This window comes from Dama dama, chromosome 4, assembly GCF_033118175.1.
Source record: "Dama dama isolate Ldn47 chromosome 4, ASM3311817v1, whole genome shotgun sequence".
NCBI classification, from domain to species: Eukaryota; Metazoa; Chordata; class Mammalia; order Artiodactyla; family Cervidae; genus Dama; species Dama dama.
The window spans coordinates 54,895,359-54,910,176 of NC_083684.1; the positions used below are offsets into that span (position 1 = coordinate 54,895,359).

Below are 14,818 nucleotides of genomic sequence, written 5' to 3' on the forward strand. Positions count from 1 at the left end.
TAGGCTCCAATAGTTGGAACTAAACCTCATGATGACTCAAGGAAATCAACCCATTCCAGCAGAGTGGTCCAGGTCCCTACAGGTCCTAGAACACTCAGTGAGGGATTCTACACAGCTAGGGAAGGCTAGGGTCTGTCCAGTAGGAAGAAATTTCAGAAGAGGAGACAGTCAGCCCCTGACCCCTTAAGAACAACAGTTTAGAGTGTGTCAGGGGAAGTGAGGACGACCTGGGATCTGGGATGCTTCACCTCAGTGCTTGCACCTGGGCACACCTCTCCTCCAGCAACAAAATACAAAGTAACTATTTGTTGTTCAGTCACCAAGTCATGTCTGACTCTTTGCAACCCCATGAACTGCACCACACCAGTTTTCCCTGTCATTCACTATCTCTGGGAATTTGCTCAAACTCATGTCTATTGAGTTAATGATACTATCTCACCACCTCATCCTCTTACACCCCCTTCTCCTCTTGCCCTCCATCTTTCCCAGCATCAGGGTCTTTTTCAATGAGTTGGCTCTTCGCATCAAGTGGCCAAAGTATTGGAGCTTCAGCATCAGTCCTTCCAATGAATATTCAGGGTTGATTTCCCTTAGGATTGGGCTTCCATGATAGCTCAGTTGGTAAAGAATCCACCTGCAATGCAGGAGACCCCAGTTTGATTCCTGGGTCGAGAAGATCCGCTGGAGAAGGGATAGGCTACCCGTTCCAGTATTCTTGGGCTTCCCTTGTGGCTTAGCCAGTAAAGAATCCCCTGCAATGCAGGAGACCTGTTTTCGATCCCTGAGTTGGGAAGATCCCCTGGAGAAGGGAAAGGCTACTCACTCCAGTATTCTGGGCTGGGGAATTCCATGGACTGTATAGTCCATGGGGTCGCAAAGAGTCAGACACAACTGAGTGACTTTCACTTCACTCCCTTAGGATTGACTGGTTTGATCTCCTTGCTGTCCAAGGGACTCTCAAGCATCTTCTCTAGTGCCAGAATTCAAAAGAATCAATTCTTCAGCCCTCAGCCTTCTTTATGATCCAACTCTCACCAGAGGAGTTGGCAAACCACCTAAACCAACCCTACAACCTAACCCCTGGACACACCCCTACCCTCACCCCATATAAGGAACAAACTTGCCCCCCTTAGTCAGCAGTTCAGCAAGGGAACCTGTTACTTGTTCCCAGTCCCCCATAATGCAGGGGGAGCCCCAGTAAAGCCTTGCTGGAAAAAAAAAATGGAAGAACACCTCCCTTCTATTACCCCAATACAGAGTGAAACAAAAATGGGGCAGCGTGTACACAAATGTTTCTAGCAACTCTGTTCACAATAGTCAAAATGTGTAAACAAACATTAATCCACTGATGAAGGGATACATAAAGCTAGTATTTCCACATAACACAATACTATTCAGCCATGAAGGAAATGAAGTACTGATACCTGCTAAAATGTGAATGAACCTTGAAAACATTAAGCTAAATGAAAAAGCTGAAACAATCACTTCATGTATGATGCCATTTATATGAAATTTCCAGAATTGATCAATTCATCTGAAAAATAACAGCCAAAAACATAGTCATGGTTGTCAGGGGTCAATTGGAGGAGAGAACTGGGGACTGACATCTTAATGGCATGGAGTTTTTTATGGGGTGATGAAAATGTTTCAGAATAGATAGAACTGATGGTTACACAACATGATTGTACTAAATACCATTGAAGTGTACACCTTAAAATTGTTATGGTTAGATTTAAGAAATGTGAATTTACCTAAAAGAGAGAGAGAGAGAGAACAAAGGTAGCACAGACAGCCACTGGCCAGAGAGAACAGAACTTTATTTTGGTCTCACTGGTTTTAAAGGATAAAATCAGAGAGGGGAGGGGGATATTTTGAAGTCACACAGGAAAAGAGCACTGAGGGATGAACTAGCCATTTCAATTCAAGGGGGGAGGAGGAGGGCAGGGGTGAGCAGAGTAAATGAGACAGAAGGGGAGGCAGGGAACCTGGTGGTGCTGCTGCTGCTGCCCTGGGTAAGCTTGGGTCTAAATCTTGTCCTCCTTTGGGGATTCAGTTATCCAGACTGTGCTAGCAGGGTGGTAACACTAATATATTGCAGGTATTTCTTGACCCTGAAATATCCTCAGTCAACAATACAGGCCATCTGGGGATGAGTGGTGACTACAGCAGGCTGGATGATGGAGAGACCACAGAAGGGACTTTCCACAGGAGAGAGTGAGCAGGGAGGAGTCAGGAGCCTGCACACGTTAATTCTGGACAGGGGGGGGGGGGTGCATGCAAGGACTCAGAGGGGATCTGAGCCTCTTCTCGCCTTCCCCCTCCCCTGTGGAGCAGGAAGCTGATCTGGAACACAAGGGGCAGTCTCCCCAGCCCATTCATCCTTGGCATGAGGTCAATGTCCTCAGTGGCCTTGGGAGACTCCAAAGAGAAGTTCTGCAGCAAGGAGGTCAAGATGAGGAAGAGCTGGGAGCAGGCCAAACTCTCACCCAGACAGAGGCATTTTCCTGCAGGTGTAAGGGAAAGGGTGTCAGTGAGGGGAGCCCTGCAGAGTACTTGCAGGCCCCACCCCAAAAATCTAAGGATATTTGCCTGCTCATTTACATAGATTTACGTGTCAAGTACTTCTGATTCTACGTTGGTGGTGGTTGCTAAGTTGTGTCCAACTCTTCACAACCCCACAGTCCTCTCTCCATGGGATTTTCCAGGAAGAATACTGGAGTGGGTTGCCATTTCCTCCTCCAGAGGGTCTTCCCAGAGATGGATAGAGGGGAGCTGAAACCTCTGGCCCATCCTGGTGTAGGTGGGGACTTAGCTGATTAAATACAGACCTACTTCTAATCAGTGGATACATGGTCTTTGCTCTAAGCTTCTGAGTGTCTGCACTCTTCTGGTCACTTCGACCCTCCTCCCAGCCCCCTGGTCCTGCCCACCATCAGCAGGCAACAGAGTCAGCCTCCCAGACCCAATCCCCACACCCCAACCCATGGAGGTACTGTCTAGTCATGCCCACATCATGCTTGATAGGGATTTTAGATATGCCCTGCCCACCTCTGCACCCATTTTTCTGACTCTCATGACCACTCCTCACATCATCCTGCCACGTGGGGTCAATTATCACCAATGGGTCCATCTAGGTGGAACCCTGAATATCCTTGACTGACTTCAGCACAGGCTGTGTCCACTGGAGTAACCAGCAGAGGGACTGGCATGTTCCTGGGTTGAGCAAGAGTTTCAACTGCATCTTGTTGACCCGCAGTCTCATGGGAAGGAAAGGAGCCCAGAGAGCAGCCTTGTGTGTGTGGCAAAGTTCATTACTGTTTGTTCATTAAGTATTCACAGTACATCTCTTGGTGCATAAACTTCTCTGCCACATTGAACTTGGCTGGGATTTTCTTTATCTGGTGAAATGAGGTCTAAACTTAGGCATGTCATGCATTTTTCCCTGTTTCTTCATATGTCAGGAGAGAGTCCCCATTGGCCCTCATTTCTACATGACTGTTAAGGTCAGGGGTGGGCATGTTGCATGAACAGGAAAATAATAACCTTTTAATTTTAAGTTGTTGAGATGTTCAGACTGTTTATCACAGCTTAGCCCCGCCCTGACCTCCACAGAACATGACTTCCTACTGCGCCTTGAGCAAGTAACCTGCCCACCCCCACAGCCTCTCTTCTGCTTCTACAACAGAGAATGATTCAACTCTGAGACATCGACTATTTTTTAAGCAATCAAAGGAGGAAGACAATTTGATCCTCTTGACAAGAGCTGAAAAGATTATTGAGACTACTCAGTGTAATATCTTGGTTAAAAATTTAAAAAGAATTTACTGTAAAATATGGAGGAAACAAATTTCCTTAGTTTGATTTACAGTTGAGAAAAATATATGGTAGAGTAGCCATAAAATATCTGGAATAGGCAATAGCCAGCATTCAGCTTCATAGAGAAAATAAAAATATTCTCCTTAAAGTTAGGACTTGGACAAGATTGCTCACTATCAGTGCTATTGCTTCACATGATTCCAGAAGTGCTAGTCCTTGATATTAGGGAAAACATGACATGTGACTTAACATAAGAAACAATTAAGTCAAAACCTCATCATTTACAGCTGCTAACATCAGTTATTAGGAAAATCCAAGAAAATAAATGAAACATTGTTAGGTATAAAAGTAATATAGGGAATTTGTTCAATTATGACAGAAATACATGCCCCAAAAGATGAGTGGACTTCTGACATACTTAGTAAAACAATTTGAAATACCTTTAGAAGAGTGCTCTGGACTGAAGTCTGTCCTCCCAAAATTTATATGTTGCAGTCCTAATGCCCACGGTGGTATTTTAAGACGGGATCTGGGAGGTAATTAGGTGTAAATTAGCTCATTAGGGTGGGGTCTCCCTGAGAGGAGAACATTCTTAGAAGAAGTGAGACCATGGTCCCTAGGCTGCATGCGAGTCCACAGCAAGATAGCGGCCGTGTGCAAGCCAGGAGGAGAGACCTCACAAGAACCTGACCATGCTGGCTCCCTGATTGCAGACCTGTGGCTTCCAGAACTGTGAGAAAATAAATTTCTTTTGTTTAAGCTACCCAGTCTATGGCATTTTGTTACAGCAGCCCACAGCTGAGCTGACAAAGAGGTCCTACAAACAATAGCCACAATCTTCTCCCATGTTTCTTAGGAACAAATTTAGCAAAAAATATGTAAAACCTACTTTTAAAAAAGCTCAAGATGCCACCAGTGGTACAAGGACTAAATGAACACACTATCTTTGATCTAGGACATATCAAAAATGGACTTCAGGTGGTGCTTGTGGTAAAGAATCCATCTGCCAATGCAGGAAACATAAGAGACACCTGTTAGATCCCTGGGTCCTGGGTCAGGAAGATCTGGAGAATGGCATGGCAATCCACTCTGGTCTTTTTGCCTGGAGAATCCCATGGACAGAGGAGCCTTGCCGGCTACAGTCCATAGGGTTGGAAGAGTCAGGCATGATTTAGCGACTAAACCATTACTATCAAAAATGGAGATTTGGCAAAGCATCAGAATCAAAATACAAATTTAGGTTAATCCAAGTAGAATCCCAGTGGGATATTTTGGGACTTTGACAAAATAATTCTAAGATACACTCAAGAAAAATAAAATGTGTTACAAAAAATAAAGGAAGAGTAATGTCCCCTGGAAAATATTAAAATATATGTATAGGTATAATATTAATAATTCAAATAATGTTATATAGCTGAAAAAGACAGATTAGAGAATCAGTGTGGATATGGATTATTACAAAAAAAAAAGAACCCCAAAACAGAAATAGACCTGAGGAGAATAGCCCCTTCACATATGATGAATTTCAAGTCAGTGGCTAAAACTGAATTATTTCATAAGTGATGATAACAGAATAACCCTAGGAATGCATATTGAATCAGGGTTAACCTAGGACTGAATATTCCTTACATTTCTGTGCCATAAGTGTCTCATATATCTCACTCTAGTCTTACTTGTATTTTTAAATATGAAATCAGCTAACAAGAAACAAATTAAGGAGTTTTCGTTCTTTTTCTTCCTTTCTATTCCCTTCCTTTCTTGTCACTTTTGATTAAGTTACCCACCTATTATCTATTTACCTATCCACCTCCTACCTTTGTGTGTGAGCAAATATTAATAAAACCATTAAAGGACATCCTCTGTAGTACTAATAATAGGTCAGGTTTAGTGGTGAATTACAGACGATTTTCACTTTTACTTCATACTTCATTTTTTGTATAAAAATGAGAGAAATGTCTTTATTTAATTTTGAAAGAAAAATTGTAAATTGTAATGTAAAAACATTCCCCATTCTTGCCACATAACAGGTGCTCAATAATATTGGATCATTTATTTGTTTGTTCTCTGTGTGCAAGTATGTTTTTCTGTCTCTCAGTTTATCTCTGTCACTGACTGAGTCTCTGTTTTCCTTCCCCATCATACCTCATCCCTATCCTCCCTCCTCACAGTATTCTTATCTCTGAAGATGTCTTGCTTTCTCTTTCCTTTAGACTCCTCATCTTTTCCCAAACTGTTCACACAGGGTTTGGAGTTGGATCAAGAGAGAGAGTCACATACAGAGTGGGAGTGAGCAGACATTCCCATGGGGGAGAAAGAGCATGACTTACTTATGGAGAATGGAATGAAGACTTGTGGCTTCTTGGACTTGCCCTGCGCATCCAGGAAGTGGCCAGGGTAGAAGGCATCTGGCTTCTCAAAGTGGCGTGGGTCATGGAGGGCAGAGCTCAGGATGGGGTACACATTAATGCCCTAAGAGGACATCAAAGACAAATGGGCCCAAATGGCCATCAACAAAGAGTGGCTGAATCCTCAGCAGATAAGGAGCTTCACCTACTGTGTGGCTCTACAGTTGGTGGCAGGAATGTGGAAATAATTCTGCCCTACTTGGTCAATAGTGTCCCATCCCTCCAGGTATCCTCACCAACCACCCTGATTCCTCATCCCCAAGACCCCTGGGTCTTCTTTATGATCTGTCGACTGAAAGGTTCACATCTGACTCAACAGAGCCCTATAAGAAGCTGACTCCAGGACTGGGGCCCGAATATAATCAGATGGGTGCTGTTCATTGGGCAAATTGATACATTATATCAACTTGATACACCAATATCAGGTGTATCTAGATGCACCTGATCACCTAGATATCTAGGTGATACACCTAGAAACACCAATACACAGCAACATAATCAAGGACAAAGATAAGAGTTAGAACATAGGCATTGACCTGAAAAATATATCTGCAAAGTATGGTTATATTTCAAAATGAAAGCCACACACACAAATTGCAAATTGTATTGATATGGACATAAAGACCAGAGGTGAAGGTGACATGAATGCTGGACACATAAATTGCACAGTAACAGATGCAGTAGGGACCAATCATTGTGTATATAGGCATATATAAACATATGGGTTCATATAAAGGAGAGATTATAACACAGATTATAAAACCAGTCAACTGTATAACAAGTTTCAATAATTACATGGTACTTTTTTCAGCAAACATAACATCTTGTAAAGGTTAAAAAAAAATACAACAGAGCAAAAGGGAGAGGACTTTTCTATTTCTAAAATCTCCCTCCCGCCCACAAAAATCTGGAAATAAGAATTCTTCTTATAGTCATGAACCAGACATGAACCATAAGACTGGAGGTGACCAACACCTTCCAACCAATATTCTGTGGCCCTTCTGGTCTCGCCTTTCGGAGATAATATCCCCAGAAGTGAGTGTCCCTGATGACAGAGTGGAGTAGGCCAAGTGGGACAGAGTCACTGAATCTCTGAATCTCATGGATGACGGTATCTGTATAAGGCATATTTGGCCGATCTTCCAGTGCTGGGAGATGGTGTGCACCAATTACTCTGTCGATTTCTGCCTGAACTTCCTCTGAGAATGGTTAGGGTGTGAGGAGGGTATGTCGATAAATATCCCTAACAGTGGACTCAACCAAGTGACCTAAAAATGACCTGCTGACTGATGGGAGGATCTTGTAAATTCTTTACTAAAGATGGTAGGCTACCATTCCTTCTTAATGAAAGCATCAAAAAGGAAATTAGAAGCTTCTTTGAGGGAAGTCTTTTGTAATGTTTCCACTCTTGTTACAACATGAGGATAACTTGGATAAAGATGGGTGGGTGGAAATTCATTCAACACTTCAGGATGTATTTTTTTCTTTTCAGCTAAAAATGAGTTGCAGGTAAAACTGGTGTCTTCTCTTTTTGTCCCACTCACATGCTATGTAATTTTATATATGTCATTCCCCACTCTGGCCTTAAATTCATTCTTGTGAAATAACGGTGTCTGACTAGATGAGAGCATCTCCAAGTCTGATCTACAGACCACTAACTTGAATGGAGGGGCTCTTTAATTAGCTGTAAATGGGTAAAATACTTCAAAAAGTCAAGTTTTTTTAAATCAAACTCAAAAAGACAACCTCAAAGAGTAGCTGTCAAGAACCATGTACTTTCGTAGACTGGCAAAATCCACTTCAAATGCTTTGTGCTTTTATTATAAGTCCTAATAGCAGTGATTTTTTATTTTTCAGACTACTCAGGACAAAAGTTATCTGTCTTAGTCCATCAGACGACCACCTTCCCATACGGCCTCAGGGACACTCACCCCTCCATCGTCCCCCCCCTCCCATAAGCGCAGCTCACCTAAAGACATCGGGAATCTTAAGAAGGAGTAGAAACCCATAGCTGAGAGTGGCGCTGGAGGTCTCTGTGCCAGCAATGAACAGTGAGAGCACCGTGTTAAGATTTTTCTGGTGAAACTCACTCTCAGGATCTGAGCGCTCCTAGAGACAGGGATGGATGCCTCTTAATGCCTCGCCTTGTGAAGATTTCACTTTTCAGGGTCTTCTTCCCTCTCTAACAGCACCATGTTCCTCTGTGCCCGTCATTCTTTTTCCTGATCTGTTTTTCTCTAGCTAAGGCCAATAAGATACTAAAAGGGTGAGCTCTGGAGCCAAAGCTCTGGATTTCAAACTCAGGTCCTACCATGTATTAACTGTGTGTCTTTGTGCAAGAAATACAAATTCTATGTGCTTAGTTCATCATGTGGGTTGTCGTGATATAATGTATAATAAGCTCAATGGGCTTCCCTAGTAGCTCAGATGGTAAAAAATCTGCCTGCAATGCGGGAGACCCAGGTTTGATACCTGGGTCAGGAAGATCCTCTGCAGAAGGAAATATCAACCCACTCCAGTGTTCTTGCTTGGAGAATTCCAATCTGAGGAGCCTAGCAGGCTACAGTCCATGGAATCACAAAGAGTTGGACACAACTCAACGACTAACACTTTTACTTTCAAGTTCAATGAATGTAGAGTTTAAATTGTTGATGTTGTTCTTGTGTTGTTGTTTTTCTGTCTTTGGGTGTCATTGCACTCCTGTTTGGCCCTTGAAGCTGACATTCCCGGGATGCGAATAAAGACATATAACAACTGGTATGGCACTTGCCAAGCTTCCCTGGTAGCTCAGCTGGTAAAGAATCTGCCTGCAATGCAGGAGACCCCACTTGGATTCCTGGGTAAGGAAGATTCCCTGGAGAAGGGATAGGCTCCCCACTCCAGTATTCTTGGGCTTTCACGGTGGCTCAGTCAGTAAAGAATCCGCCTGCAATGCTGGAGACCTGGGTTGGGAAGATTCCCTCTGGAGGAGGGCATGGCATCCCACTCCAGTATTCTTGCTTGGAGAATCCCCATGGACAGAGGAGCCTGGTGGGCTGCAGTCCTTGGAGTCACAAAGAGTCAGACACGACTGAGCCACTAAACACAGCACAGCACACAGCACGTGCCCCAGACCAATCAGAACAGACGTTGGCCTGCACCAATCAGAACAGACGTTGGCCTGCACCAATCAGAACAGACGTTGGCCTGCACCAATCAGAACAGACGTTGGCCTGCACCAATCAGAACAGACGTTGGCCTGCACCAATCAGAACAGACATTGGCCTGCACCAATCAGAACAGACATTGGTCTCTATCAATCTGAATATACGCGGAGCCTGACTAATCAGAACAGACTTGACTCTGTCAGAACTGGGGAAGAAGTGAGCTGTGTCTCAGAGAAAGCTTACTGGACACACGTTAACTGCTTAATTACCATCTCTTTAAAGGCTGCTGGGAGGAAGGCTTGGGGAGGCATAGGAAAAAATAGTGGGGGACTGTGGATCTTGGCTTTCTTGCTAATCCTTAAGGAAATATTTCAACATTTAAAAAACATGTAGTCACACCCAAAGATATTAGTTCAATGTCAATACGGTTTCCATCACTCCGTTTCCCACCCCCAACGCCCATCTGGGGCAGGTCTTGCCTTGTCCATGCAAAGCAGGAAGGAATCAATGAAGTCCTTAGGGCCACTGGGATCCAGCATCTTCTGGTGCCTCTCCATGTTCTCAGTGATAAAATCTTTCACTTCTTGAAGCATGCTGTACAAGCGGGTGTGTGTGCCAGGAAAGTGTTTCAAGATGCCTGGGAAGATTTCAAACACCTACAGGGCAGCAGACAAGGCGCAGAACCCATTGCATTCACTGGGCTGGTTCTGTGAGTGTTGATGTTCTGAGCTACACACGTAGCAACATCCAAAGGCAACTATTTACCCTGCAGACTTGGAGGGTGTGCCTCCCACCTGAACACACACACACACACACACACACACAGTGCTGCATGGACCTCTGCATCCAGCCCCAGTCACTGTCTCATCTGCTGAGGTTTCTTCTCTCGAAGCCCATCCTGTCCAAGGCCTGATTCTGACACTGAAACTGACGGATGACTTCACCTGGGAGGGGTCAGGGCTTGGAGTGTGTACATAAAACTGATCTCTCAATGCCTTCTGCCTTTGGTAATCAGGACAGAAAGCATCTGACCTCTTCCCAGGGTCTACCCACCCTGATTCCTGGCGCACCATGGAATCTTTAGCCTCACCTTGGTATGGAAGGAGCTGATAATGACAGAGCCCTCATTCATTAAATGTAGGAGCCGTAATAATTGAGGGTCCTGGTAAGTGCTCGCTGAAGACGATGGAGGAGACGATGTTCACAGTGATGTTAAAGAGAAAGTGGGGATCCAGGTAGGCCCCTGAGGAGGAGAGGTCTGTCATGGGGGTCCCCTGCATTGCCTTTCTAGGAGACTGACCTGACTGGTGCCAGCCTAGCTTGTTTGATGGTTTTCCTCCATTTTTCTTTGCTTTCATTGTTCCTCTCTGTCTCCCCTTTTTTCTTTAGGAATGTCCACATCTGTGTCTCTTGTAGTTTTTCTTGCTCTCTGTCTTGGGCTGACTTTCTCTGGTCTTATTTTTGACTCTTTATTTCAGACTCACCCCTTCTTTGTTCTCTCTCCATCTCCCCATCTACCTTTATGACCTCTCTCCTTGACCTCACTGACATTCTGTGTTCCTCTGACTCTATGTCTCTCTTTACCTTTATCTTTGTATGGTTTTTTCTTGCAGTTTCTCTCCCGGGTTCGTTTTTCCAGTGTCCTCAGTATCTCTGTCTTTTGTTTTCTCTCTGTCTCTGGTGTTTCTGGCTGCTTTCTCTGCCTGTTTCTCTCTGTCTCTGGTCTCTGGTGCTTCTGGCTGCTTTCTCTGCCTGTTTCTCTGTGTCTCTGCTAGTCTCACTTTGTCTCTCTCTCTCTCTACCATTTTCTGTTTTTCTGTCTATGTCCCCTTCTCTCTATTCCTGAACCTGTCTGTGCATCTCTCTCTCTCCTCCCTGTCCCCATCTCATCCCCACCTCCACCCAGCCCACACTCACCTTGGGATTTCTGAAGCTCCTCCACCAGGCACTGAGGTTCCTCCTTGAGTCATTCCTCAATACTCCACTTCCCCATCCCAAAGTCCTTCATGGTGGTCACAGAGAATTGCTGTAGAACCTTCCAAGACTTTCCACTGGCAAAATCCACACCTGATGGTGGGGCGTGGAGGGAAGGTTTTGAAGGCACATGGGATGGTCCCTCCTCCCCTCCCTAATCCTCACCCTCGTCCCCCACTCACCTGTTCCCTGGAAGACAGGGTCAATGATGGCAATGTGCCCTCGGCCAGAGAATGCCTCGGCATGATCCACCAGGACCTCCCTCATCGCCTTGTACCCCCACAGGATGACAACAGGCCCAGACCCCAGGTGGATGATATAGACATCCCCATATTTCTCCTGCAGCTGTGGGGGCAGAGACCAGGTCTCACTCTCTGACTCAAGAGAAGGCTCTCCACCTCACCCCTGGACCACACCTCCCAGGTAGCCTACCCTGCAGGCTGCAGCCCCGTCAGGGAAGAGCAGAGACTGGAACTCTGTGGTCTCCTCCGAGCCTCACATATATCACCTGACCCAAAGCATCCTCCTCTCTTGGCTTTTCCAAGATTCTCCCCAGCTTTGCTTTTAAGAATTACAGAGATTATCACATCCAAGCTATAGAATCTCTCCTCTCCAACCCACACAGGACCACAGCTCAAAGTCTCAAGTCTATCAGAATCTCTCTCTCCAAAGGAAACCCTCCGACACTATTGGTGCAGCTGCTATGGTACACCCATTATAGAGAATAGAATGGATGTTCTTTAAAAATACTAAAAATAGAGTTTCCATATGACCCAGCCATCCCTCTCCTATGCATATGTCTGGAGAAAACCATAATTCAAAAAGATATATGCACCCCAGTGTTTATTGCAGCAGTATTTACAATAGCCAGGACATGGAAGCAACCTAAATGTCCACCAATAGAGAAGCAGATAAAAAGGATATGGTACATATATACAATGGACAGTTACTCAGCCATAAAAGAGAATGAAGTAATGCCATTTGTACTGACACAGATGGACCTGGGATTGTCAAACTGAGTGAAGTAAGGCAGATAGAAAAGGAAAATATATGGTATCACATATATATAGAATCTAAAAAAATGGTATCAAAAAAACCTATCTAGAAAGAGTAATTGAGTCACAGATGTAGAAAACAAACTTATAGGTTACCTAGAGGGAAAGTGGGGGAGGATAACTTGGGAGACTGGTTTGACATATACTCAGGATTATATGCAAAATAGGTAACTGATAAGAACGTACTGCGTAATAGAGAATTCTACTCAGTTCTCTGCAATGTACAGTATGGGAATGGAGTCTAAAGGAGAGTGGATACATATGTGTGTGTGTGTGGCTGATTCACTGTGCTGTGCAGCAGAAACCAACACGCCATTAGGAGTCAACTATACTCCAGTAAAAAGTCAATTAAAATTGTGAGACAGAAATAGTCACAAATACAAAAAGACAAACTCACAGTAACCAGGGGTAAAAGAAGGGAGATTGGGACTAACATATATACATTAATATATATAAAATAGATAACTAATAAGAACTTACCATATAGCACAGGGGACTCGTCTCAATACTCTATAGTGACTTATATGAGAAAAGAATCTTAAAAAGAGTCTGTGTGTGCTAGTCACTCAGTCATGTCCAACTATTTGTGATCCCATGGACTGTAGCCCACCAGGCTCCTCTCTCTGTGGGATTTTTCAGGCAAGAATATTGGAGTGAATTGCCATTCCCTTCTCCAGGGGATCTCCCAACCCAGGGATTGAACCTGGGTTCCCACATTGCAGGCAGATTCTTTACTGTCTGAGCCATCAGGGAAGACCATAAAAAGAGTGGATATATCTATATGCATCATTGATTCACTTTGCTATACAGCAGAAACTAACAAAACATTCTAACTCAACTATACTCCAATATAAAGTGAATTAGAGAAATAATGCAGGGCTTCCCTATGGTACAGTGGATAAGAATCCTCCTGCCGCTGCAGGGAACACGGGTTTGATCCCTGGCCCTGGAGGATTCCACATGCTGCAGAGCAGCTAAGTCCATGTACCACAACTACTGAAGTTCGTGTGCCTAGAGCCTGTTCTCCTCAACAAGAGGAGCCACCACAATGCGAATCCCACACACCTCAACTAGAGAGTAGCCCCTGCTCTCTGAAACTAAAGAAAGCCCACAAGCAGCCTCAAAGACTCAGCTCGACCAAAAATTAAAAAAAAAAATTTTTTTTAAGAAGCCCTTAAGGAGCAACTCTTTCACTGAACCTTCCAAAGTACTAATGATCATTATCTATCCTTACTTTGAAAACTACTTTTTGAAAACCCATTTGGCACTTGTTATTAAACTGTACTGGGAACTGTGTTAAAAGTCTTTTTTTAAAAAGAAAAGATTCTTGCACCCTAATGTTGATTGCAGCACTATTCACAATAAGGAAGAAACAGAAGCAATGTACGCGTCCATTGACAGAGGCTTGGGAAAGAAGATATGGTGTATGTATACAGTGAAATATTACTTAGCCATAAAAAAGAACAAAGTAATGCCATTTGCAGCAACATGGATGGACCTAGATTATCAAAGGAAGTGAAGTAAGAAAGAGAACAAGTATCTTATGATGTTGTTAATATGTGGAATACAATTTTTTAAAATGATACAGATGAACTTATTTCCAAAACAGAAACAGAGTCACAGATGTAAAAATCAAATTTATGGTTACTGAAGAGAAAACATAAGGCAGCAAGGTGGGACAGGATAAATTAGGAGTTTGGGATTAACATACACACCCATCTATGTATTAATATAAAACAGATAATCAACAAGGACCTCTATATAGCAGGGAACTCTACTCAATATTCTGTAATAACCTACATGGGCAAAGAATTTGAAAACATATGTATATGTTTAACTGAATCACTTCTCTGTACATCTGAAACTAACACAAGAGTATAAATCAACTATACTCCAATAAACAATTTTAATTTAAAAAAAAAGTTACTTCTCTCTTCACTCAACCCATCCTCCACTCCTTCTCATAGGAATTCTGGCAGCTTCTCTGTCGCATATCTAGGGCCAGATCATGGCTGGAAGAAGACAGTTCCCAAGGGAGTCTGGGAAATCCCATCCAAAGTTGACCCGCCTCCCCTGGCTTCCTTGCTAACTGGGAGCTGTTTCCCTTTCACCCACCTCTTGCTTTCCACCCCCTGGTGCCCTTTCCATCTCATCACCTGCAGTGACTTGAGTAAATCCTTGGGGTTCTTTTGCAAACACTTCCCAGGAAGGGCAGAGGCCGGGGTTCAGCGGGGAGGTGGCCCTGGGAGTCAGGGCAGCCCCAGAGGATCAGGAGGCCAATGAAGAGAATGAGGAGCAGGATGGCAGAGGGAGCCATGGTCCATGCCTGCCTTCCATCTGACGTTCCTCTAAAAATGTAGGTGTCTCTGTTCTTTGTTATTTTGCCCGATGGGTGTGGAGGTTGTGCAAGGATCCTGCCCTG

At 43.9% G+C, this 14,818-nt stretch overlaps 1 pseudogene; it reads right to left on the reverse strand.

The window, feature by feature from the left end:
• Window positions 1-1,747: 1,747 nt before the first annotated feature.
• On the reverse strand, window positions 1,748-14,713 carry LOC133055099 (cytochrome P450 2B11-like; annotated as a pseudogene).
• Window positions 14,714-14,818: the final 105 nt, after the last annotated feature.